Genomic DNA, 27528 nt, shown 5'->3' with positions numbered 1-27528 from the left:
TACGCTGAAAAGAGATGTGGGTAAATTTGAAGAAAAGTCTATTGAAGGTTATTTCTTAGGTTGCGCATCTCCTAAGAAGAGGGTATTTAATAATACTTCAGGTTGTGTTGAGGAGTGGTACCATGTGGATTGTCAAAGGTACACCACACCTCCTCAAGGAAAAGGACCTGACTGGATGTTTGATTATGATGGTTTATTTAATTCGTTTACTCCATCAACTGAGCAACCAGATGAAGACTTGGTTCGTGCGTATTTTGAAGACCAATTGGTACTTCCAAGGTTTTTAGGTTCTAGTGATGTTGAAGCTCCAACTAAAGCTCCACTTGATGATCCCTCAATTTCCTTTGATAATGTTTCTAGTTCGTCTGATGATAATTAAGTTGTTGAACCTGATCTTGCTGATACAGTTGAAAGTGATGATTCATATCATGAGCTTGGAGAACATTACACTAATTTATTCGAAAATGTTGTTGTGCCTGAGAATCCAAATTTTAGGATTTATAATTACCATCCAAAGGACAACATCATTGGGGAACTTGATGTGGGTGTGCAAACACGTCATCAAGTTGCTTCTTCAAATGAGAATAATGTATTGTGTGCTTATGCGGATTTACATTCTTCTTGGATCGTAAATCTTGCCAAATACACTTGCTTTCTATCCCAAGTAGAGCCAACGACGACTTGTATGGCACTTGAAGATCCTTATTGGGTTGAAGCAATGCAAGAGGAATTGCAACAGTTTACCCGACTGGGTGTATGGGATCTTATCGACAAACTTGCTAGAGTCAAGAAGCCTATTCCAACTAAGTGGGTATTTAAAAGTACAAAAGATGATCGTGGGATGATCGTGAGAAACAAAGCACGGCTAGTTGTGCAAGGTTTTCATCAGCAAGAGAGTATAGACTACACTGAGGTATATGCTCCGGTTGCAAGATTGGAAGCTATACAAATTTTTCTGGCTTATGTGGCTTAGAAAAATATTAATGTTAATCAAATGGATGTGAAAAGTGTTTTTCTCAACGGTGAGTTACATGAAGAAGTGTTTGTGTTACAGCCTCTAGGCTTTGAAGATCCTGATTATCCGGACCGAGTTTATCGCTTAAACAAGGCCCTGTATGGCCTACATCAAGCCCCGAGAGCTTGGTATGGCACGCTTGCCGACCATCTGACTGATAACGGCTTCAAGCAAGGGACTGTTGACCACTTTATTGTATACGAATATTGGTGATGATCTTCTCCTCGTTCAGATATTGTCGACGACACTATCTTTGGGTCAACAAATGACAAGTTATGTAAGGAATTCGAGAAGTCGATGCAAACAAAGTTCGAAATGAGCTCGATGGGAGAGATGAACTTCTTTTTAGGGTTGCAGGTTCATCAGTCTGAGAAAGAAATTTTCATTCACCAGACTAAGTACGTGAACGATATCTTGAGCCGATTCAACATAACTGCCGGAAAATCCCTTCAACTCCTCTCCCTGTGGGTCACAATTTATCACCGGATGAATTAGAGGACACTTTCTATCCTACCCTTTATCGATCTATGATTAGTTCTTTATTATATCTTACCGCTTCTCGACCTGACATAATGTTTGCAATTTGTTTATGTGCTAGGTACCAAGAAAGTCCCCAAGTGACTCACCTGGCAGCGGTCAAGCGTATTCTTCAATATCTGAGGGGTAATCCTGACATCGGGTTATGGTACCCCCAAGAACGATAACTTTGAACTCACCGCATTTTCTAACTCAGACTATGGAGGGTGCAAGATTAATTTCAAATCGACTACAGCAGGGTGTCAATTCTTAGGAAGCCAGCTTGTTTCCTGGCAGTGTAGAAGCAGACAACGGTCACCACTTCAACCGCTGAGGCAGAATATGTGGCAGCCTCGAGTTGCTGTTAACGGGTTTTATGGATCAAACAACATCTGCGCGACTACGGTTTGAAGTTTCTTACTACTCCAATTTTAATTGATAACTCTGCTGCCATTAGCATCACCAAAGATCTCGTACAACACTCTAAAACGAAACATATCAAAATTCAATATCATTTCATACGGGATTGTTTTGAAAAGAAATTAATTGATCTTGAGAAAGTAAATACTGATTTTCAAAAAGTCGATCTATTTACCAAGGCATTTGACAAAACTCGTTTTAATTTTCTGCTTTGTTTAAATGGATTAAAAACCCTTGCTGATATCCTAAAACAACGATAATTATCTTTGTTTTTTATTTATTTTTATTTTCTTTTATTTTGGTTTTTGATTTTGGGGGTGAAATAGAAATACAAATATTTTGTGCTTTTCGTTAGTATAGATAAAATCCAAAAACATTAAAAAATTTGAAAAAGGCAAAATTATTGTGTTTTTCTTGTTTAAAATACTTTGAAAATCCAAAAACATTTAAAATTTTGAAAATCCAAAAATATTGTTTTTCTGTATGTATAAAAAAATCCGAAAAACCAAAAAGATTGTGAAATTTTATTGGGTTTTATAAAAATCATAAAAGACAAAAAGATTGTGCTTTTCGTTTGTATAGATAAAATCCAAAAACATTTAAAAATTTGAAAAAACCAAAAGTATTGTATTTTTTCTTATTTTGGTTTAAAATACTTTGAAAACCCAAAAACATTAAAAATCCGAAAAAAATCAAAAAGATTGTGAATTTCTCGTTTGTATAGAAAATCCAAAAAAGACAAAAAGATTGTGTTTTTATGTATATAAATATAAAATCCAAAAAGATTTTTGCATACGTCCGCTGAAAATTATGTCAATTACTTACATTTGAAGGACATATACGTGTATATGTTTGGTCCTGAGGTTTACTTGTAAAAATTAAGAATAGTCATTTACCTGACAATAGAACGTAGTTGGGGCGATTGTTATGCATTTTATTTTATTCTCTCGCTGAAAAGTATGTCAGTTATCTATGTTTGTGGAACATGATTGCATGTTTGGTCCTGTTATCTACTTGTAGATTGATAGGATAGCCATTAATCTATAGACTAAAAGTGACTGGGGTGATTGAATTTATCTTATGCTCCTCAAAATTGAGTTTTGAAGAAAAAAGAGAAAATGATAGTACGTTGATCATTTGACCCCATATTCAGAAAGTAATAAGCTTAAAAGACTGAGTGCTTAATTGCATTGGTGCATTGATAGGTCTTAAACAAGCTATTAGAGTAAAGTATGTGATATAAACATAAAAGAAACGCCAAATTGAAAGAGGTGTTAGTCTCTAACAAAAATCTCGGTAAGGATGGCAGAAATGTAATAGCCTGTCATACTCAAGGCTTATATTTTGTCTGATCTCCAAAAATAAAATAAAGCAAATAACAAGCGTTAGGTTTCTGGACACTGTGAGTCTTTATGCGGCTTAATCATATGGGTATTCATATCCATGAATATTTCAACCGCTTGTAGAGCAACCCCAAAGTCATTAAACTTGATCAATGTTGTACCTCGTACAAATTTAAACTACTGACTTGATCAAATTCCATTGTTAGTCATACATTTGTTCCTCCCTTGCGCGCGTCTCAATACCAGTAAGAAACGGACACTAGGGGATACAGTGTATGTAAGCCGACAGATGGACTCGTGCATACACACTCTTATGAATAACGAACTGGGGTCATTTACAATGAATTACAATTCAATTCGTTAACCTAATTCGCTTCCACCACACTGTAACGAATGACCTTTAGTTCGTTATACATAACTTAACGAATTAAACACGAATTACTACTAATTCGTTGTTTAACTTATGTTAAGTCTTAATGATTTAAATCTAATTCGTGTGACACGTGTATTTAAATATGATAACGAATCGGTTGATTCGTTATTTCAAATTTGAACAAATCAAATGATTCGTTGTCTGGGAAACTGTGCCAAGGTGCTACTTATAGGGATTCGTGAACCCCAATCGTATTCACTATTCATTTTCTTCCCACTTAAGCAACGAACCTCTGCCCAAATTTTCTGAAATTTCTGACCTTAACGAAACTTTGTTTTGATCATCAATTCTGAATCGCAAGGTAATGGAGATCATTGCGTAATGATCTTCGTCAGTTTTGATGAACGTTTTAGGGGTTAATTAATCGATTATACTACCGGTTTTTAAGTTATACATAAAACCTACAATTTAACTAATTTATACCATGATTTGGTGCAACTGGACAATATGAATCATGTTGCGATGTGTTTTCGAGATCCTTGTGATCATCTGCTCGGCTTTACATCGTTGATTATGTGCTAATTAACTCAGCTACAACCTTTGACTGTTCATGTTCTTGCTAATTTTGACTTTGACTTTAATTAGTCAAACAATAAGTTTTATTAGTGACCATTCATCATAGGTTAACGAATTGAAACTAATTTGTGTTCAATTCGTCATCTAGGCTTAACGAATCTACTCTTTTTATAAAAATGATAACGAATCAAAGTCCATTCGTCCTTTAATTCGTTATCCTTTCAATCTTGATTCGTTATGACTAATTTGTATAATTTACTTGATAACGAATTAGTCAGTTCGTGATAATTTAACAATCAATTCGTTATGACGAATCAGCTTATTTAACGAATGACATTTTAAATTATTTTAAAATTAAAAGTTTATAAATTAGTCTAATTTTAATCTTTTAATTATATTTTATTTATTACTCGTTTTTACTAATTCTCGGGTTTATTTATTATAGTTATGGCTGACAATATGGATCAAGATCCTCCTGCTGCTGAGCCTCAACAATAACAACAAGAACAAGATATTTTGTTCCTCTCGTACGACAAGAAGCATAACATTTGTGCTTTTGTTGGGGCGAATTTTGCTGACGAAGATGTGTTTGGTGATTTATTAGCTTTTATCAGACGTTCACCCATTTTTTTATGCTGTAACGGCTAGACCGACTGTTCATTTCAGTATTGTTCGGCCTTTTTGGAACTCAGCTCGCTACATAGAGTCCGAGAATCACATAGTAGCTGAAGTCTAAGGACAATCTATCACGATTACTCGTGGTGTGATCCGTTGGGTTCTGCAGTTTGGGGATAACATGGATAATCCATGTGAATTTGACAAAGAGTTGATTAGAGGAATATTTAATCGGGTGTTCTACGCAGGTGATCTCGACATGTCCATGTACAACAAGGCATACTTGTGTCCCACATACAAGTATCTACTGCATGTGTTAATACATTGCCTTGGTGGATGAAAGGGCGGCTTTGATGAGTGTCGTATAATGTTACAATCAGCGTTTGTTGCATTAATTTTAAACAATCCCTTCAACATTTCTGAGATGATTTTTGATCAGCTAAAGGAGAATTGTCTTGTGGTGAATCGATGCAAGAAATTCTTAATGTATCCATGCTTTATTCAACTGATCGTCCAAACTTGGTGATTGATCAAGGTTTAGTTAATGATGTGTTGCCATTAGAACACATGAAAGCTGATACCGGTAAGCGTATGAAGTCATATCGAAAGGATCAACATCCAAGGAATAAACGCTTGATTGGTCATCTAGTCAATACGGATTTTGTATGTCCTCCAAATGATCGCTAGATCCATGACAATTCGGATTCTGTGCGTGAAGAAGGTCCGGGTGGGAACGATGGTGATGGTGGTGATGATAATGATGGTGGTGATGGTGATGAGGGTCAACGACAAGATGAGGTTGAGGCAGCCGCTGCTCAACGTAAACGGAAAGGGAAAGAGGTGGTCGGTGAAGGGTCATCTAAACTTCGTGTGACAGCTGGTGCAAGTGTTTCATTTGGAGTTCAACATCCAAGGTCGTCTGCTCCTCAAAGGCCGGCGGTGCCGCTTACTACTATCACCATGGGACTTACATTGACGACCACACTCACATCGGATCCTGTAACAATCTACTTTTGGTTATAATAATAAAATAAATTTCGTTTATTTTATAGTGGGTCATTATCGGTTTAGATAAATAGAATATGAGTTGGGCTTGTGTGGGTTAAATGAATATGAGTTATGGACTTGGGTTGGAAGGAAAGACCATGGGCTTAAGCCCATGATCCACAAATATATAAACCATAATCACCATTTAATCCTTCATTTCACATATTCCATACACCATCCAAAACACACACTTAAGTTTTCTCTCTAGTTTCTTCCTTTCTCTAAACCGAAACCAAGAAGGAAACCGAGCACCGACCCGAGGTAATGATAGTATGATATTGTATGAACTCAAACCGTTAGATTTAGTCACGAAATGATGAGCCGACACCTTTAAACCGTTAAAGTCACGAGATCCGGGTGAAATCGGGTATAAACCGAACCTTAGATGAGCTTAGGGGTCACCCTAGCTCAGATCTGGATCGAACGGGATGAAAAACGAGTAAGATCTCGTTTTTCTGGCGAAATCCCGTTTTCCAGCAATGGCGGCGCCGAAAAAGTGGTATGAGGTTAAGAGATGTCAAAGAATGTTCTGACATTCTCTGATCTAACCCTAATTCGTTAACGGAGGATTAACGAACTAGAGGCAATTCGTCAGCTGATTCGCTAAGGAAAGAATAATGAACTAGCCTTAGTTCGTATCCTGATTTGTTAAGGAAAAGATAACGAATTAACCCCAATTCGTTATTACCATTCATTAAACATAGATAACGAATTAGAAGGTCCAATTCGTTATATGGACTGATTCGTCAAAGGACCAGTTCGTTAGAGGGTTCAATTCGCTACAAGGACCAGTTCGTTATGACAAACCAATTCGTTTAAGAACCAAGTAACGAATTAGAAGTTTAATAAAATAACAGAACATTCCCCGGACTTATAAAAGAATGGTTTAATTACAAAGAAGCCCTTGAACTTTTTGAGTTAGCAAATTATATAAGGGTTCAAAATTCTAATGGAAAATGTGTTAAGACAGTTAATGGAAATAAAACTTTTCCAAACTGACCTTTCAGCTCGACCCCAGCAAGGGGCTCTGCCCCTTAGACCCTGCTAGGGGTTTCCGCCCCTAGACCCCGCTGCAATGGGCGCTGCCCCCCGACCCCCGTTCGTTGGGGGTAATAATTAAGCTAGAAACGCGATAAGGGTAGTGATAGTTAGATTGATACGTGTAATTTTTATACAGTTAGTCGTGCATAGCTCAAGAAAGGAATAAACATAAACGGTGAACGTAACCGCATTCAGGTGAGATTCTAGCCCCATTCCTTGTTATGTTTTCAGGGCTATGTGCATACTCAATGTGATTAGTTAATACAATTATCCTAAGTGATAAGTGTATGCCATATATGTATTATGTGAAATGTATGAATGATTTCTTGTCGGTACATGAACGATCTTCGGATATTGCATGTACTGTCAGGTAATAGTTTGATGTTACATGTATGTTGTACGATAACGAATGAATGATGTATGTATGTATGTATGAAACTTACGATTATGTATATAGAAAAATATGTTATACAGGTATGGAAGAAAGGGTGACCGGGCCCTAATAATATCCGAGGATGGAGGGTAACCGGACCCTAATATGGAGGGTGACCGGACCCTAATAATATCCGAGGATGGAGGGTATCGGACCCTTATAATATCCGAGGATGAAGGGTGACCGGACCCTAATAATATCTGAGGTATGTAGGGAGAATTCTCTTTATAATGTAAGGTTTTCTATGAAAGTGTATGGAAGAACGATGAACATGTTATGTATGTAATGTGTACCTTCGGGCACATATATGTGTATGTAAAGTAAGTTATGTGATTAACTAGAACTCACTCAGCGTAGCTGACTTTTAGTATGCACGCAGGTGAGTAGGATGAGGCAGCTCGCTTGATGAAGACACATGGCATGGAATTGAAGATACTAGCATCTCAAGGAAATGTTATGATGTTTTAAAGACTATGTTTTGATTTTAAATAACTATGAATGTTTGTTAAGACAAGATTTGAAAGTTATGTAATTTGCTATGGTTGAAGTTTATATTCCTCGAAAGTTTTAATTAACTCTGATATTTAGAACTGCATTTATGAGTAAATCCAACACCAAATGTAGGGCACCGGTAACGGGGCCTTACAGATCCTCGGCTTGGCATGATTCCACAATCTGTTCTATCTACATTGCCAAGGCTTACTACAGCAACATCGGTGGTTTCACCAACACCGAAGATGATGCCTCCACCACATATAGGCATTTCATTTATGAGGCTTAATCGACCTCAAGGTCCTGTACAGCCAGTGCCTCCTTCTATTCATGATATGCCTCATGAGACATAGATGAACATGCTCTTGAGTCTGGTTCATCTGTATGAAAATCAGATGGCTGTTGATCGTCTAGCTTAGGATCAGATGCTGAAAAATCAAAGAAGCCTGATGAGTCATGTCTCTTTCTGCCAAAAAGAGACAAAAGCCCTTCGTGAGATTGTTACGTCTCAGTGGATGAAGTTAAAAGAATAAGAGGATCTGATTCTGCAGCTTAGTTGTAAAGATGATGCATTGAAGAAGCTCAGAAATGACGAAGAGGATTCAGATGCCTCGGGTGCAGGAGGAAGTGAGCCAAAACAAACTCATGGTTCATCTTCCAGTGCAGGTACGAGTGCTGATGGTAATGTTGATAAACACTTGGCTGTTTATCAGGACTCGATGAATGCTAAACCCATTGAGTCGATAAAAGCCAATACTATTATATTTATTGATGGTACGGGGGTGGTCAGAAGCATTGTGAATGCTGATGAGATAGAAGTGGGACAGTTTGTGGAATGGTCCTTAACACGAGAGCAGATCTCTATACTGTTGGGTTAGAATTAAGATGAGCTGAACGTGTTAGAGGCTGAGAATGACGTGGAGGTTAAGAATGACGAGGAAATCTTGAATGATCCAACGATTCAGATGAACACGTCTTTTATTTATAAAGATGAGGAAATTGAGATTGAGGACGTGACAGCTAAGGAATACCCTGATTTATTTCAACACTCTAATGTTGATCAGGGTGATCCTATATGTAACATCCTGAATATTATAATGATAAATAAAGAAAGTTACGTTTAGTGATTTCGCGTTATTAAGTAAGTAATACCGAGTAAAGAACGGATCATGGACTTAGATTAATTAAGATGGATTAAGGGTAATGGGCCTTAGGTCCATGGGCTTTAAGGGATATAAATATCCCCTTAAACCATCCTAAAACCCTAACTATCATTTCCATCTTTCATAAATCTCTACACACTCAAAAAACACACACATACACTACACCTCATACGGCCGAGAGAGAGAGAGAGCAGACTCGAGTCCAAAAATCAAGCCGACCATTATTAGATCTTCAATATACGAGATAACCAAGAAAACCACGACCACACCGAACGTATAAAAGGTATATTTTGATCCTAACTGGTAATTTCGCCTAAGGTCAAGTTCGCCTAACTGATAACTTCGCCTGGTGACAAGTTCGCCTAAATGATAACTTCGCCTGGTGACAAGTTCGCCTAAATAATAACTTCGCCTGGTGACAAGTTCGCCTAACTGGTAACTTCGCCTAAGGCCAAGTTCGCCTAACTGATAACTTCGCCTGGTGACAAGTTCGCCTAAATGATAACTTCGCCTGGTGACAAGTTCGCCTAAATGATAACTTCGCCTGGTGACAAGTTCGCCTAACTGATAACTTCGCCTGGCATATGTTCGCCTAGGGTTAACTTCGCCGAACACTAATTTCGCCTATGCTTAAGTTCGCTTATGTTAAGTTCTCTTAATGATAAGTTCGCTGGAGTTAGCAAATGAGAAAATAAATTAAAAACCTAATGAAAAATGTGTTAAGACAGTTAATGGAAATAAAATTTTTCCAGGCTGACCTGGCAGCTCGACCCCAGCCAGGGGCTCTGCCCCTTGGACCCTGCTAGGGGCTGCCGCCCCTAGACCCCACTGCCAGGGGCGCTGCCCCCGGACCCCCCGTTCGTTGTGGGTTATATAAAGATAGAAATACGACATGAGTAGTAGTAGTTAATTGATACATGTAAATATTATACAGTCAGCCGTGCACAGCTTAAGAAGGGAATAACGATTAACGGAGAGCGTAACAGGATTCAGGTGATTTTCTAGCCCCACTTCTGTGTTATGTTTTCGGGGCTGTGTGCATACTCGATATGTTTGTTAATACACTTATCCTAAGTGATAAGTGTATGCCTTATATGAATGATGTGAAATGTATAAATGATTGCTTGTTAGTACGTGAACGATCTTCGGATATTGCACGTACTGTCAGGTTGTAGTTTTACGTATAAGGTAAGTATAATGTATTTGCTTATATGTATGAATGCGATAAAGTTAACAAACGAAGGAAAGGCATGGTTGTATGGTAACGAAGAGGGACCAGACCCTAATAATATCTGTGATGTTAGGGACCAGACCCTAATAATATCTGTGATGTTAGGGACCAGGCCCTAATAATATCTGTGATGTTAGGGACCAGACCTTTATAATATCTGTGATGTCAGGGACTAGACCCTTATAATATCTGTGATGTCAGGGACCAGACCCTTATAATATCTGTGAGGTTATAGGGCGAAAGGCTCTTTAAAACGTATGATGATGTATGTAAAGAAAGTATGAAGGTAAGAATGAAAGTATATGCACTTATGTGTGTATGAAAGAAAGTTAAGAGGTTAAGTATGAAATGTAAGAAGGTATTGTATGAGTATGTGATTAACTAGAACTCACTCAGCGTAGCTGACTTTTAGTATGCACTCAGGTGAGTAGAATGAGGCAGGTAGCTTGAGGAGGACACATGGCAGAGTTGGACGAAGCTGGCATCTGAAGATTTTGCTATGATGTTTTATTTTAAAAGACTATGTTTTGTTTTTAAATGACTATGAATGCTCGATAAGAAAAGAATTATGGTTATGGAATGTAATGGTTTGAATGTTTTTAATGTTCCGCGAATGTTTTAATTAACTCTGATATTTAGAACTGCGTTTATTAGTAAATCCAACACGAAAGTAGGGCTACCGGTAACGGGGCCTTACAAGTTGGTATCAGAGAAAAGTTCGAGAGATTTAAGCATCCTACATGCTTAGACTCGAACAGAGAATGAGATTAAGTAAGAAAAGAAAGAAGATGCCAGTTCAAGAATGCCATGTGTCGCTCAAGCAAGATCAGTAAAGGTAAAGTGTATGATTAAATGATATATGTTAATGAGAAAGAAAAGATATGTGAACGACAGGGATAGGAATAATTGATTGTTTGATTTGACTAACTGCTTATGTAGAACCAGCACAAATAGACTCATAAAGGGAAGTGTATAGGACACGGAAAGTAACGTGATTAGCTAATCACAGCTGGCCACTGTTATTACCTGTTAACCTTACTATCCTTGTACTAAATAGTTCCTTGAGTGATGATGTCTGTGTTTTCCATTTTAGAATACGATCGCTGGAGCTGGAGACATTGTTGGAGCTAGAGGTCGCACTGGATGACGTGGCAGGCCTCATCGTGTCCAGCAACCTTCGGTTGAGACAGCTTCCAACACCGAAGCTGAAGGAAGCGCAGCTGGAAGAAACCCGGAGAACAACGAAGGAGTCCAACTGGATCCCGTGATTCAAGCAGCTATTGTTCAAGCCGTAGCTACAGCTGTGAAGAATATAACTCCTGGAGGGTCTGCTGGAAGCCATGAAAGGACTGCTGAAGGGGCAGGTGGTGGTGGTAGGAGGGATGATGAGAGGGAAAAGGGTGATTCAAGTGAGGTAAGGTCTGTGAAAGTTGATGATAGGAAGAGGGGCCAAGGCGGTTGCAACTATAAGTCCTTCAAAGGTTGTGACCTGCCTAAGCTGACTGGTTTAGGAGACGCAATCGCTACTCTTAAATGGATAAACGCCATGGATAAAATTATCCGCATTAGCGAGTGCCGTCCCGACCAAGCGGTAGGTTATGCTACTCAATCATTCGAGGATGAGGCTATGTATTGGTGGGAGAGTGTGGAGCAGAATAAGACCCGTGAAGATATCAAAGACATGAAGTGTGAGGATCTGAAGGAGTTAGTGATGAAGAAGTTCTGTGCTGACGCCGAGGTTGAGAGGGCGGAGATGAAGTTCCTGAACTTGAAAGCTGGGACAATGACACATCGTGAGTACACCACCGAGTTCAATCGAATGTCTAGGTTGGTACCCGATATGGTTAACACTGAGGCCAAGAGAATCAAGTGTTATGTGAGGGGATTGCCACAGAAAGTCCGCATGCTAGTCAGGACGAGTAGACCTGCTACCTTTGACTCTGCTGTCGAACTCGCAGAGGTGGTTTATGCTGACCTGACCGCGGATGACGCAGTGGTGGAAGAAGAAAAGAAAGATAAGAAATGGGTTGCTCCTGTTAAGCGACCCGGTACTCAGTTATGGAACTCCAAAGATAAGAAGCAGAAAGTGTGGGAGAAGAGATCGTGTAAGACCTGCGGAAAGATGCATGGTGGTGAGTGCAAGTGGGGTAGAAGTTCTGATGTTTGTCTCAAATGTGGAAAGGCTCATGGTGGAGAATGCAGAATGGGGTTGAATGCCTGTTATAAGTGCGGGAAGGTAGGGCATTATGCCAATGAGTGCCGTGCGAAGCCAGCATGTTACAAATGTGGCAAGACAGGCCATTTGGCAAGAGAGTGCACTGAAGGTGAGGCTGGAGGTAGTGGGAAGAAAGATTCTGATCAAGCAAGGCCGAGGACTAGAGCCTATATGCTGACCCAGGAACAAGCTAGACAGATTCCTGATGTTGTGACCGGTACGTTCTTAGTAAACAGCATTTCTGCTTCCGTATTATTTGATTCGGGTGCGAATAGAAGTTTTGTAGCTACGACATTTAGTAAACTAGCTAAAATGAAAGGCTGCCGAGTGTCTGAAACTTTTGTAGTAGAAACCGCCAGTGACACTTCGGTTAAAGTAACAAAAATGGTTAAGGATTGTAAGATAGAGTTAGAGGGACATGAGTTCCCTGTTACCTTGTATGTTATGACCTTGGGAGGGTTCGATGTAGTCTTGGTAATGGATTGGTTGTCTGATTTTGAAGCTCATATAGTATGTAAGAGTAGAATAATAAAGCAAAGGTCTTTAGATGGTAGTGCGGTGACGGTTTACGGTGATAAAGAAAGTTCAGGGTTTAACGTCATTTCGATGATAAAAGCCGAAGGGTTATTACGACGAGGATGTGGTGCCTACCTAGCGTATGTTGTCAACGCTACGGCCGAGACGAAAGAAATGAAAGATGTTCCCATAGTGTGTGACTACCCAGAAGTGTTCCCTGAGGATCTTCCGGGGTTACCACCGGAGCGAGAGATAGAATTCCAGATTGATTTAATACCAGGAGCCCAGCCCGTCGCGAAAGCACCTTCCCGTCTACCACCGTCCGAAATGAAAGAATTGATGTCCCAACTGCAAGAACTCCTCGACAAAGGTTTTATAAGACCAAGTGTTTCCCCGTGGGGCGCACCAGTGTTATTCGTAAAGAAGAAGGATGGAAGTATGAGAATGTGCATAGACTATCGTGAGTTAAATAAGCTTACGGTAAAGAATATATATCCTTTGCCAAGGATTGATGATCTGTTTGACCAACTGCAAGGTTCAAGTTGGTACTCACGAATAGATCTCAGATCAGGCTATCATCAGCTGAAGGTGAAGGAGGCAGACATCCCTAAGACAGCGTTCCGAACGCGGTATGGACACTACGAGTTCCTCGTAATGTCATTCGGTCTAACAAATTCTCCTGCAACATTTATGGACATGATAAATAGGGTGTGTCGGCCGATGTTGGATAAGTCGGTTATCGTCTTCATTGATGATATATTGATTTATTCAAAGAGCAAGTCTGACCATGCTGAGCATTTGAGAGAGGTATTGGAAGTTCTGAAGAAAGAGAAGTTGTATGCTAAGTTTTCGAAGTGCGCGTTCTGGTTAAGAGAAGTGCAATTTTTAGGTCACATGATTAATCCGGAAGGGATTACCATGGACCCAACTAAGATTGAGGCGATAACGAATTGGAAGACTCCGCAGAGTCCGGCTGATATACGAAGCTTCCTAGGGTTAGCTGGCTACTATAGGAGATTCATCGAAGGTTTCTCCAAGATAGCCGCACCATTGACCGGTATGACCCGAAAGTCGGTAGTATTCAGTTGGGGTAAGTTTCAGGAAGAAGCTTTTGAGGAGTTGAAGAAAAGACTCACACAAGCTCCAATCCTTACTCCACCCGATGGTGATGAGGATTTGGTTGTTTGTGCAGATGCCTCGCATCAAGGGTTAGGTTGCGTGTTGATGCAACGAGGAAAGGTGATAGCTTACGCGTCTAGATAGTTGAAAGTCCACGAGAGTACTTATCCGACGCATGATTTAGAGTTAGCAGCTGTAGTGCATGCTCTTAAGATATGGAGGCATTATCTGTACGGTACTAAGTGTACTATCTATACAGATCATAAGAGTTTAAAGTACTTCTTCGAGCAGAAAGAATTGAACATGAGGCAGAGAAGATGGTTGGAGTTGATTAAGGATTATGACTGTGACATTAAGTACTATCCCGGTAAAGCTAATGTAGTCGCTGACGCGTTAAGTCGTAAGAATGAGGAAGTCCTTGCAACAGTAAAGTCATACAAGTTGATCATGAACCCAAGTCTTTTTGAAGAAATCATCAAGGTGCAGTCAGAGGTGTTAGTAGATGAAGGGTTAGTAAAGAAAGAAAGGATTTATGGCCAGCAAGATGAGTTGATGGGAAACACTCATGGAGTTAAGACTAGGTTCGACCGTATGTGGGTCCCACGCCATGGTGATCTTAGAAGTCGAATCTTAGATGAAGCTCATAAGTCAAGGTACTCAATCCATCCCGGAGCTACAAAGATGTATCAAGATTTGAAAAGAGACTACTGGTGGCCTGGGATGAAGAATGATGTAGTGGATTATGTTAGTAAGTGCTTAACTTGCTTACAAGTCAAAGCCGAACATCAAAAGTCTTATGGGAAGATGCAACCGCTAGAGATACCTGAGTGGAAATGGGAACACATCACCATGGATTTCATAACTAAGCTACCTCGTACAACAAAGCATCATGATACTATCTGGGTGATTGTGGACCGTTTGACCAAGAGTGCTCATTTTCTGCCCATACGAGAGGCCATCTCGTCAAAAACGTTGGCAAGCTTGTTCATTAAAGAAGTTGTAACCAAGCATGGAGTACCGTTATCGATCGTGTCTGATAGAGATACACGGTTTACTTCAAGGTTCTGGAAGAAATTCCATGAAGCTATGGGGACGAGGTTGAACATCAGTACGGCGTATCATCCTCAAACCGATGGACAGTCTGAAAGGACGATCCAAACCCTTGAGGATATGTTTCGTGCTTGTGTTTTAGATTTTGGTGGAAGTTGGGATGATCATCTGCACCTGGCAGAGTTCTCCTATAACAACAGTTACCATTCAAGTATTGGTATGCCACCGTTTGAGATGCTTTATGGTAGACGATGTAGAACCCCGGTGTGTTGGGGTGAGATTGGTCAGAAGGAAATGGGAAGCCTAGAAGTGGTTCAAGAAACGTCTTCAAAGCTCGATCAGATCAAAGCAAGAATGAAAGCCGCTCAAGACAGACAAAAGTCTTATGCAGATAAGCGGCGACGACCAATTGAGTTTAACGTTGGTGACAATGTGATGCTTAAGATCTCGCCTTGGAAAGGGATTATCCGATTCAGGAAAAGAGGGAAGTTGAGTCCAAGGTACATTGGACCATTTAAGATCTTAAATCGTGTGGGTGAAGTAGCTTATAAGCTGGATTTACCCGATGAGTTAGAAGGAATTCATTTAACCTTCCATGTTTCTCATCTGAGGAAGTGTCTAGCCATGGATGGACATTGAGGTTGATGAACAATTGAACTACATCGAGAAACCGATAGAGATCGTTGATCGCAAGGAGAAGCAGCTTCGTCACAAGGTTATACTTTTGGTAAAAGTGATATGGAAACATCGCAAAGGATCGGATGCTACTTGGGAAGCTGAGGATGAGATGCGCAAGTTCTACCCTAGTTTGTTTATGTAATAGTTAGGTTTCGGGGACGAAACCTCTTTAAGGAGGGGAAGACTTGTAACATCCTGAATATTATAATGATAAATAAAGAAAGTTACGTTTAGTGATTTCGCGTTATTAAGTAAGTAATACCGAGTAAAGAACGGATCATGGACTTAGATTAATTAAGATGGATTAAGGGTAATGGGCCTTAGGTCCATGGGCTTTAAGGGATATAAATATCCCCTTAAACCATCCTAAAACCCTAACTATCATTTCCATCTTTCATAAATCTCTACACACTCAAAAAACACATACATACACTACACCTCATACGGCCGAGAGAGAGAGAGCGGACTCGAGTCCAAAAATCAAGCCAACCATTATTAGATCTTCAATATACGAGATAACCAAGAAAACCACGACCACACCGAACGTATAAAAGGTATGTTTTGATCCTAAAGATTTCGTTTTTATAAACGTTTAGTCTTGAAACTTAGAACGAGAGTAGATCGGGTATAAACGAAACATAAAGTTGTAAACTTGATGATAAATACGAGTGTAATGAACCTGAAAATGGAAACGCTCGATTAATGAACCCTTAACATTAGTATTGAACGTTTTTACCATAAAGGTCCAAACTTTACGTCATTCCGGGCTAAGTTTTACCCAAACAAGGCCATGGGAATGATCGCGGGACTTGTTAACGCCATACCCATGGATTTCTCGGTAAAACGATGATGATTTTGGGGATTAAGGATGAACAGCGGCGGCTGCTGCACAACTTCGCCTACAAGCGAACTTCGCCTGCAAGCAAGTTCGCTTGCAAGCAAGTTCGCCTAACTGGTAACTTCGCCTAAGGTCAAGTTCGCCTAACTGATAACTTCGCCTGGTGACAAGTTCGCCTAAATGATAACTTCGCCTGGTGACAAGTTCGCCTAAATGATAACTTCGCCTGGTGACAAGTTCGCCTAACTGGTAACTTCGCCTAAGGCCAAGTTCGCCTAACTGATAACTTCGCCTGGTGACAAGTTCGCCTAAATGATAACTTCGCCTGGTGACAAGTTCGCCTAAATGATAACTTCGCCTGGTGACAAGTTCGCCTAACTGATAACTTCGCCTGGCATATGTTCGCCTAGGGTTAACTTCGCCGAACACTAATTTCGCCTATGCTTAAGTTCGCTTATGTTAAGTTCTCTTAATGATAAGTTCGCTGGAGTTAGCAAATGAGAAAATAAATTAAAAACCTAATGAAAAATGTGTTAAGACAGTTAATGTGTTAAGACAGTTAATTAAAAACCTAATGACCCCAGCTAGGGGCTCTGCCCCTTGGACCCTGCTAGTGGCTGACGCCCCTAGACCCCACTGCCAGGGGCGCTGCCCCCGGACCCCCGTTCGTTGTGGGTTATATAAAGATAGATATACGATATGAGTAGTAGTAGTTAATTGATACATGTAAATATTATACAGTCAGCCGTGCACAGCTTAAGAAGGGAATAACGATTAACGGAGAGCGTAACAGGATTCAGGTGATTTTCTAGCCCCACTTCTGTGTTATGTTTTCGGGGCTGTGTGCATACTCGATATGTTTGTTAATACACTTATCCTAAGTGATAAGTGTATGCCTTATATGAATGATGTGAAATGTATAAATGATTGCTTGTTAGTACGTGAACGATCTTCGGATATTGCACGTACTGTCAGGTTGTAGTTTTACGTATAAGGTAAGTATAATGTATTTGCTTATATGTATGAATGCGATAAAGTTAACAAACGAAGGAAAGGCATGGTTGTATGGTAACGAAGAGGGACCAGACCCTAATAATATCTGTGATGTTAGGGACCAGACCCTAATAATATCTGTGATGTTAGGGACCAGGCCCTAATAATATCTGTGATGTTAGGGACCAGACCTTTATAATATCTATGATGTCAGGGACCAGACCCTTATAATATCTGTGAGGTTATAGGGCGAAAGGCTCTTTAAAACGTATGATAATGTATGTAAAGAAAGTATGAAGGTAAGAATGAAAGTATATGCACTTATGTGTGTATGAAAGAAAGTTAAGAGGTTAAGTATGAAATGTAAGAAGGTATTGTATGAGTATGTGATTAACTAGAACTCACTCAGCATAGCTGACTTTTAGTATGCACGCAGGTGAGTAGAATGAGGCAGGTAGCTTAAGGAGGACACATGGCAGAGTTGGACGAAGCTGGCATCTGAAGATTTTGCTATGATGTTTTATTTTAAAAGACTATGTTTTGTTTTTAAATGACTATGAATGCTCGATAAGAAAAGAATTATGGTTATGGAATGTAATGGTTTGAATGTTTTTAATGTTCCACGAATGTTTTAATTAACTCTAATATTTAGAACTGCGTTTATTAGTAAATCCAACACGAAAGTAGGGCTACCGGTAACGGGGCCTTACACTATATTTACTGAACAAAACGTCAAAGAAGCCGAGGATCACTTGGAGAAAGTCTCAAAAGGCAAGAGCGTTGACACAAGATTTGATTCAAAGCCTGATCCATCTGTTGCTGATATTCAAGGATGGTTTGCATGTAGAGACAATAGAGCACGTAAGATTATTGATGCATACAAGTATGTTGATAAAGAGCTGAAAGTGGAAGTTGTCGCACGTGCTCAAGCCAATCAGATGACTTCCTTTAAAGTCGTGTCAAAAGTGCGAGGTGACATTGTTTCATGGCTTTATGATTCTGATTTAAAAGTTTGTATCATCAAATGGGAGAACGGCGTTCAGTACTACGAAAACATTACTGACGTTCTCTCATTACCGCGATGGGATGTTCGGACCCTCGCGTGTCGACCGTTCATAAATCGTGGTGGAAATCGTCGAGCAGAATGGTTTCATCAACATTTTCTCTTCGAGGTCAATCATGGGTTCAAATTCTTTAAGCCGAAGATTCCAATTCGAAAGCGTATTGACGAGATAGATCCAAGAACGGGTTGGAGGAAGCTTGCGCTTAAGGTTAAACCGCCAAAGACCATGAAGTGTGTACCAGTCAAGACGCTTAATCAGCATATGTATTTATCTTTCAACCATTCGTATTATGACAATCGTACTGGCGAGGCCATTATTGTTTTGGGAAAGGGATTAAAGACCGAGCTAATTGAGATTATTGATCCGATGTGGCTCTTGAATTTGACTGAGACTGACAACGGCGTGCTCTTCAAGAATAAGATATTGATCGAGCGTCGTGAAGACTATGACCGAGCAATGCAGTTTCAACGTGTTGTTCGTGTATGTCACGAGCATGGAATTCACAGCTGTCGGGACTGGCAAACCAAGCGCTTCAAATAATTTAAAGACAAAGAGCTGAAGACGAGGGGGTGTCTGTTAGTGCACAGGTTTAGTGTCTCGAGTCTTTTTATTCATTTTTTTTTATTTATTAAAGAAAAAGTTATTTATATTAAGTTAGTTCATTATATTTAAGCTAGTTCATTGAGGTTGTTTAACGAAGTAGTTAGCTTACTTAATGTACCAACCATTAGTTAAGGATGTTTAACGAATGGGGGTTTAGTTTGTTATGTTTATTATTTTGTAATGTAATGTAACCAAGTGGAAACTGATTCGTTATGGCTTGTGTAACGAATCAAATCCATCTTCTACATATAGAGGCACATACCTCTGTTAATTTAAGTTTTGAGATTAACGTAACTAAACTCTGTCCAATTCTCTCTCGATCAAAACTTCTCTTAATCTATACTTAATATACATACTACAACTAATATAATACATATATAATCAATACATAGTAAGAGTAATCAATGAACTAGATCCGGCTTATAGCATTAACGTATCTTAGATCTTAGATCTAAGGTTCAATCAGTCAGATCGACCAAGAGGACTGCTTTCTTTTAAGCTTCCAATAGAACCATGAAGTTGTTCGCTCCCATCGACCATAGCGAGTTATTTAGTCATTTTCACACAGTTACCCCTCTCAAATCATCAGCTAGTGATGAGTTCTCACTTGTCAAAACACTAGAACAACCTCTAGTGTTGACCCCTCAAATTACAAGTAGATGGTTGGATGTTTAGATTTGAAAAGCTTTTCTTTTGCTCTACACTTTTAAACTCATGTCTATATAATTGAACCTTCATTAGACTTAAATATTGGAAGAGATTAACCTTGAAGTGTGTGTAGTTATTGCAGAGTGATGGGGCGAACACTTAGTTTGAATAAGTCTTCGATTAATAGCCAAGTATGTGAGAGACAACGTTAAGGGAATGGTGAACCGACGGTCGCTTCTAGCGACTGTCAATCCGCTTCACATTGGGTTTACCAATATGAACGTTATGCGTGGTAATTTTCTTGATATTTTGTTTTCTGATGTTGACCAACACATGCGAGAACATGTACAACTCACTTCTCTCATCTCCATACAACAAAAACCAAGTAATTCACCCATTTGGTTAAATATACTTTATCAACTTCAACCAAAGCTTCAAATCATTCCACGTTTGAGTTTGGTTTCCCCTTTTGGTAGAGGTGGTTGCCTAATGCACAAATGAGATGGAAGAATTACCAAGAGTAGAATAAGTCTTTCAAATGATATTTAAAAATAATATGCTTAAGTATATATTTTTATAAACTTATCCTAAGTTTATAAAAACTCACCTATCTTAACTAAGTTGTTAATTTGTCTTCAGTTGATTAGTATTGTAATTTCTTAATCATCATTTTAGTGTAGAAATTTCGATTTAGCCCTTAGTAGACATGAAATTGATAATTTTGATCTTGAGTGTGTGTAGTCTTGATTAATTTTATTATTGCTTAGTTGTGACTAGTGCTGATCAATCGAGTGTTAAGGGACATGTGTGTGATATATAGTTATCAATGATGAACTAGAACTATTTTATATCAAATTGTCTTAACAAGTCATTATCAAAACATTAAGGTTCATTAAAATTTATACCATTGTTTTTCGACATGATTAAATTGACAAACGGTTAGACCAAACGTACTAGCTCCTTGTTGAGGCCAAAACGTGATGAAAACTGCCCCCACCCTCATTTTCCTCTTCGTTTTGACCATTTTCGTTGTATACACAACAAGGGTGGAGAAGGTGGGGGGGTTATCCAATCAAGTTTTTTTTTGCATTTCAATTTATATTATTTATATTAAAAAAAAATATTGTGCATTAATCGAAAGGGATAGGGCATTATACCACAAAGCTAGTTTTTGCAAAACTAGTCATTACTGACTGGGATGCCACGTGTCTGAAAACGTATGGTTGTGCTTACTTTTGATAATAACAATTTAAATAATCTCGATTACCTAATGGTGTGTTACTATATACTTTAGTTAAATAAAAGTAATAGAGTGTGGGCTTGGACAATAAAATATAGAATAAGGGATGGTGATGGGTCTTAGGTCCATGGGCTTAAGTGTATATAAACACCCTTAAACCTCCCTAAAACCCTCATTTCATCCATCCAACCTCCATAACACACTCATAAACACACACAAACACTCCTCTTCCATTTCGGCTCAGATCTGAATCCCAACCAAGAATGGTTTGTGTTAGATCTTCACCATACAAGAAAGAAACACGTCTAGATATGTGTGTTGAATCAAACCCGATGCTAGAAGTGAACCAAAAAGATACGTATTAGGTTAAAGGTTAAGTTTTTGAGGTCGGTTTGCCCTAGGATTTGATACTAAGGCAAATCAAGCTTTATTATGTAAGAAAAAAAAATTTGAACGTAAACAAGATGTTTGGAATGAAACGGGATGAACGAATTACGTTTGGACCGTGCTATAATGAGTAAATTAAGTCGTTATGGCCCGGAACACGTTTTTTTCTTTTAAACGGGCATAACGGGATGTAAGGATGTGACTTGACAAAAAAGATAGGAAAAACCATGTTTCAATCGAGTTCTGGAGAAACTCGATTCATTTGGAGATAAAACGAATCGAATCGAATGGGAACGAATCGAATCGAATGGAAACAAATCGAATCGAATTAAGACTCGATTCTATTGGTTTTTCGGATTCGATTCGATTGGTCTTTCAGAGTCTATTCGATTGGTTATCAGACTCATTTCGATTGGTTTTTTCAGAGTTGATTCGATTGGTTATTCAGAGTCGATTCGATTGGTTTTTCATACTCGATACGATTGGTTATTCAGAGTCGATTTGATTGGATTTTCATACTCGATTCGATTAGTTATCAAAATTCAATTGGATTGGTTTTTAGACTCAATTCGATTGGTTTTTTAGAGTCAATTTGATTGGAATTTCAGAATCGATTCGATTGGTTTAGACTTGACCCAAAATCATAGAAAGTCAGTTTTTTAATGAATTGTAACTTGATTCGAACCTAGCCAGGGGCTCTTACCCTTGGGCACTGCTAGGGGCTTCCGCCCCTAGAACCCCAATGCCAGGGGCGCTGCACCCAAACCCCCATGAGCTAGGTTTCACTAACCTAGACATACGATATAGTAAAAGTAGTAAATTGATACATATAATTATTACACAATTATTCGTGCACAGCTAAGAGTAGGGGTATGTTTGGCATGAAGCTTTTAGGAGCTTTTAAGAGCTTCAAGCTTCAAGCTTATAAGAAAAATTCCTACTCAATTAAAAGCTTTGTTTTGTTCAAGGAGCTTAAAGCTTTTAGGTTAGCAGAAAAAGCTTAAAGCTTCTACTAGTAACGTTTAGAAATAGCTACAAGCTTTTAGTATTTGGCATGAAGCTTTTAGGAGCTTTTAAGAGCTTCAAGCTTCAAGCTTATAAGAAAAATTCCTACTCAATTAAAAGCTTTGTTTTGTTCAAGGAGCTTAAAGCTTTTAGGTTAGCAGAAAAAGCTTAAAGCTTCTACTAGTAACGTTTAGAAATAGCTACAAGCTTTTAGTATTTTAATTTACTTAAATAACCTTCCAAAATAAATACATTTACTATTATTGTATTTAGTTATGCCCATTTTAGTAATTTTATACGTTTTATTAAAAGCTCTAGCTACTCTGACAAACATCTAAATATATCTAAAAAGCTACCAGCTTCAAGCCACCAGCCACCAGCTTCAAGCTACAGCTAGCAACTAGTTTTGCCAAGCATACCCGAGGTGTGACCAAAAACTCAGAAAGAAACAGGACATAGGTGACTTTCTAGCCCCATTTTATTGTTATGTTTTTGGGGTTGTGTGCATACTAGATGTGATTAGTTGATACACTTACCTTAAGTGGTAAGTGTATGATATGTGAATGTTTGATGAATGATATAGAAAATGTTAACAGTATGTATAAAAGTATAAAATATAAAAGTAATGAAATGAATATATGATTATATGGTTATATGAAAGAAGGGCATCGGACCCTACTAATATCCAAGAATGAATGGCACCGAACCCTAATAATTGTAACAGCTCGGATATTCTAAATTAATATTTGTTAATCATAACCCGACCCATTTTTATATTTGGGAAATTTTATCGAATAAAAATGTTGCGTTTGTCGAGTCGTTATTATTATTTTAATATTTTAATATTATTACTTTAGTATTTACTTAATTACTAAAACACCTTTGGAAACGTATACATTTTTAACCTAAAACTAAACTTTTAACCCTTAATGTTTCCATCTAAAAACTCTAAGGACCATAGTGTAATTTCTTTTATTGTTATTATATTATTATTCCATTTACCCTTTAACCCAATAACCCAAACCCATATCCAAACCCTAACACACGACCCGTTTAGCTTGTTTGCGCCACAATCATCGTCGTAAATTAGGAATTGAATCATGAGTTTTGATCCTCTTTCCATTTCAGTTCTCACCGACGTCCTTAATTAGGAAAACGAAATCATATTGATATGTATTAACTATAATAACAAAGTCGTCTTTACACGTCTATGAATACACCTATATCAAACATTATAATTAAATTAATCTGGCTAAAATGATCCTAGAACCAGCGCAAACTAAACCCGCAATTTTAATTTGATGTTAGTAGCTTCCTGGTACCCATTTTTAATCAAGTTTTGGCCGGCTGCCATCATTCCATTCATCACTTGTTTGTGCATTGTGTAAGGTAATTCTGGTGTGTTTACAGTTCGCGTTCAATCAAGGAATATTAAACTAACCCTAAGGTTAATTTAATCAACATTAAACGAATTTAACAATTGATGAATCTAGGGTTTATGTTCATAAAATGGTGGTCTGGTGTGCTAATTATAGCGTTTCTGTCTGGTCCTTAACCAACTAATGCATCCAGCTCAGTTGGTTGGGTGTGTGTGTGCTAATTCTTAGAGACGGTCAATGGCGTAGGTTCGAGTCCCGGCCATGGCAGTTTTGATTTTATTATTGTTTTAATTATTTTATGGATCTAAAAAGTTTTAGCACTTTAATATAATTAATATTAAATATTAAATAAACGTTATTTTATTAAAACCGACATAAAACCAATCTTTTTTCCGAACTTTGATTAAACGCCATATATATGTGTATGTATGTATATCTTTATACATTTATATGTATATGTAATAGATTATTAAAGATTTTAATAGTTAAAAAGAGATTTAATTTAAATATATGTTTAAAATTTATCTCGTTTATTCACATATTAAAATTATAGTTACGTATTTATTAAAAGATCATATTTTGTATAAATATTATTATTTATTATTTTTTATCTATTATTTACAATACTAATCTAAAAGAAATCTTTATTAATCAATAAATAAAGATATATATACATATATATATATATAACTATTTTAAATGATTATTTTAATTTAAAAGAAAGCAAATATTTTTATATAAACTATAAAGTTTATAAATATTCATTTAAATATTTTTTAAGTATTTTATATAATTAAATCATATTATTTACGATAAACTTCGATAATAAAATTAATAATAAATCGAGTAATATTTAACTTTCACAAGAACGCACCCGATCATCAAAATCCGAACCTCTATCTAGTTTTAGCTAAATCCATATTTATTTCCTTAATTATTGTAATTAGGTTTCTCATCGGTAATTCCCGAAGTGCTTAATTTATCGCTTCTTATCGTATGCTTTCTCGCTTTGCTTATTTAATCAGGTCATTATTTCACTCCCCTCTTTTACTTATTTTATCTTTTAGGGATGTATGCTTAACTAGCTATTTTTATATTATATAGTATTAAACCGCAGCTATTTATCCTTATGTGCTTATCAGTCTGGCAAACTTGCTATTCGTTTACTTGCTTTATTTAAATGCATTTTGGAGAAGTTCCTCATATACAGTATGATCATACGGCTATCTTTGGCAACCGATGTTCATTTTAATGGTAACGGTTTAGTCCTTGCTTGGTAACCAATGTCCATTTATATGGAATTGGTTGAGCCCTTTCTTTATGGTTTGATTGATTGTTTATGTGTTATGGCTTAACTGTTTATCTCATAAAAACAATTTGCACTTTTATTATTATTATTATTATTATTATTATTATTATTATTATTATTATTATTATTATTATAGTGTTTTAAATCTGATGTTATACTCACTCAACCTAGTGTTGACAAACCTATTTGTATTTTTAACGCATATACAGGTTATCGTGTGATGTGATTCTCAAGTTGTTTGAAGACACTTAGGATTGCATGCTAGAGAGAAGAAACAAGAACATTAAATTATATTTTATCCTTACTTGTTCCAATTCTGAAATCATGTACTTTGATTTACTGAAATTAAATAATAGATATCGTCATTTTAAATATTGCATGATAGTACCTTGAAAGCTGTGAGCAATCAGCTCACGCCCCGGCATTTCCGTCGTAGGTTGGGGTGTGACAATAATATCCAAGGTATGTAGAGTGAAATTCTCTTTATAACGTATGGATAGTTAAGCACGTCCTATGTGTGATAAAGCAAGAAAGTATGAAAGAATGAATGTGTGTATAGAAGAATGATAAACAGGTTAAGAATGTAATGTAACAAATCAGGTTTTCGAACTTATACTTTTACCCGACTCGGTTTAATGTTCGGGTTATTTTTATTAAATAAACATAACGTGTTTATCGAGCTTAAATTTATTAATATATTATTATTTATTTAATTATAATTATAACTTTTACGTTTTGACATTTTTAACCCAAACTATAAGCTTTAATTTCTTTTAAATCCATCCTCAAACTCCAAAGTTCTTTTTGTAAATATAGTTATAACCCATTTTCACCAATCTGGATACCCTTGGATCCAAACCCGAATCCATATACACTTCTGATACCCGATTTGCTTAATCTATTGATTTGAACTTTGAATTTTCGTTTGTTTGTTGTATTTGATCTTGTAATTATCCTAATTATCCTATTTACGACCTAATAAGCATTATAAATGTGTTTAATAGTTCAAATCGTTCATCATATCCTGTATTAAACTATCTGAAACCCTAGAAAAAATCAATTCTTATATAAACAAAAGTCTTGAGTCAATTAAAAGCACACTCAGAATCCCCTCACCGTCGTCGTCCTTAGCCCCCTAATCATCTATATTATAGCACTTGTTTACTAGTTGGTTCGCCATCTTCTCGTAGCCAGCTCGTGCTCATCTAATTAACCTTTCATATATCGTCAATCGAGGTAACTTTTTATAGAACTATGATCATGATGATGTATCAAGCAAAAGCCCTAAGGCTTAACTGATTAACTTTAACAGATTTAGTCAATTTTAATTATTAGGGTTCATACCAATCTGGGTTGAATCTGTTTCTGTATATATTAATTTGGTTCTGGGTTATATCTTGAGTTGCTGGGTAGCCCACCCAGTTAACACCCATGGCTATGGGGGCAGAGGTCGCGGGTTCGATCCCCTGCCACCCCGAAACTTTTGGGATTTTTTTAAAATTTTTCTTTTTAATTATTTAATGGTTATATTAATAATAATAATAATAATAATAACTATTTAAACTTATTTTAGTGAAAACTGACTTTATAATACTCATTTAACTCTCGTTGTCGTTTGTGTATATACGTATTTGTAAGCATAGGGGATGGATCTTGCGAGAAGTGATATTACAGCAAGAAGTGCGAGAAGTGAAGGTGTAACTCCATTAATTCCTAATTTCACTTCATTTCTTATGATGTTACCTACATATATGTAGGTTGGTTGTATTTATTTCTTAGCTACACACATACAAACCTACCTACACACATTAACCTACATACCTACACACATACAAACATACATACACATAAACAAAAATACGTACCTACACACGTACATACGCACCTACACAATAAGAAATGGAGTGAAATTAGAGATTAATTGAGTTACACCTTCACTTCTCGCAATTCTCGCTGTAAAAAAACTTCTGAAATTATCCAATACATGTAAGCATATAAGTGTGTGTGTGTGTGTGTGTGTGTATAATAACTTTACAAACTAATATTTGATTTGTGTATATGAACTAATTTTATATATATTTATAAAACTAAAAATAATATTTATCAAGATATGTTTCTTAAATCAAACTAATAATTTTATATAATAAATCCTTATATATAATATTATATTATTATAGTATTAACTTAATATTGTTGATCAAATTGTCGTAATAAATCTT

At 37.3% G+C, this 27528-nt stretch overlaps 1 long non-coding RNA gene across 1 annotated transcript in view; it reads left to right on the top strand.

Annotated features, from left to right (window-relative positions):
* The first annotated feature begins 2677 nt into the window (after positions 1 to 2677).
* The window catches only part of LOC143608425 (uncharacterized), a 294467-nt gene continuing 269616 nt past the window's right edge, over positions 2678 to 27528 (top strand). The window contains exon 1 of the long non-coding RNA XR_013149315.1: positions 2678 to 2710. This is a non-coding gene — a long non-coding RNA (uncharacterized LOC143608425). The remainder of the gene's footprint in view (positions 2711 to 27528) is intronic.

Source organism: Bidens hawaiensis, unplaced genomic scaffold (genome assembly GCF_021521415.1).
Source record: "Bidens hawaiensis isolate Kalapana, Puna unplaced genomic scaffold, B.hawaiensis_p1.1 tig00000001_1, whole genome shotgun sequence".
Classification (NCBI taxonomy): Eukaryota; Viridiplantae; Streptophyta; class Magnoliopsida; order Asterales; family Asteraceae; genus Bidens; species Bidens hawaiensis.
This window is presented reverse-complemented; position numbering and strand designations above follow the sequence as displayed.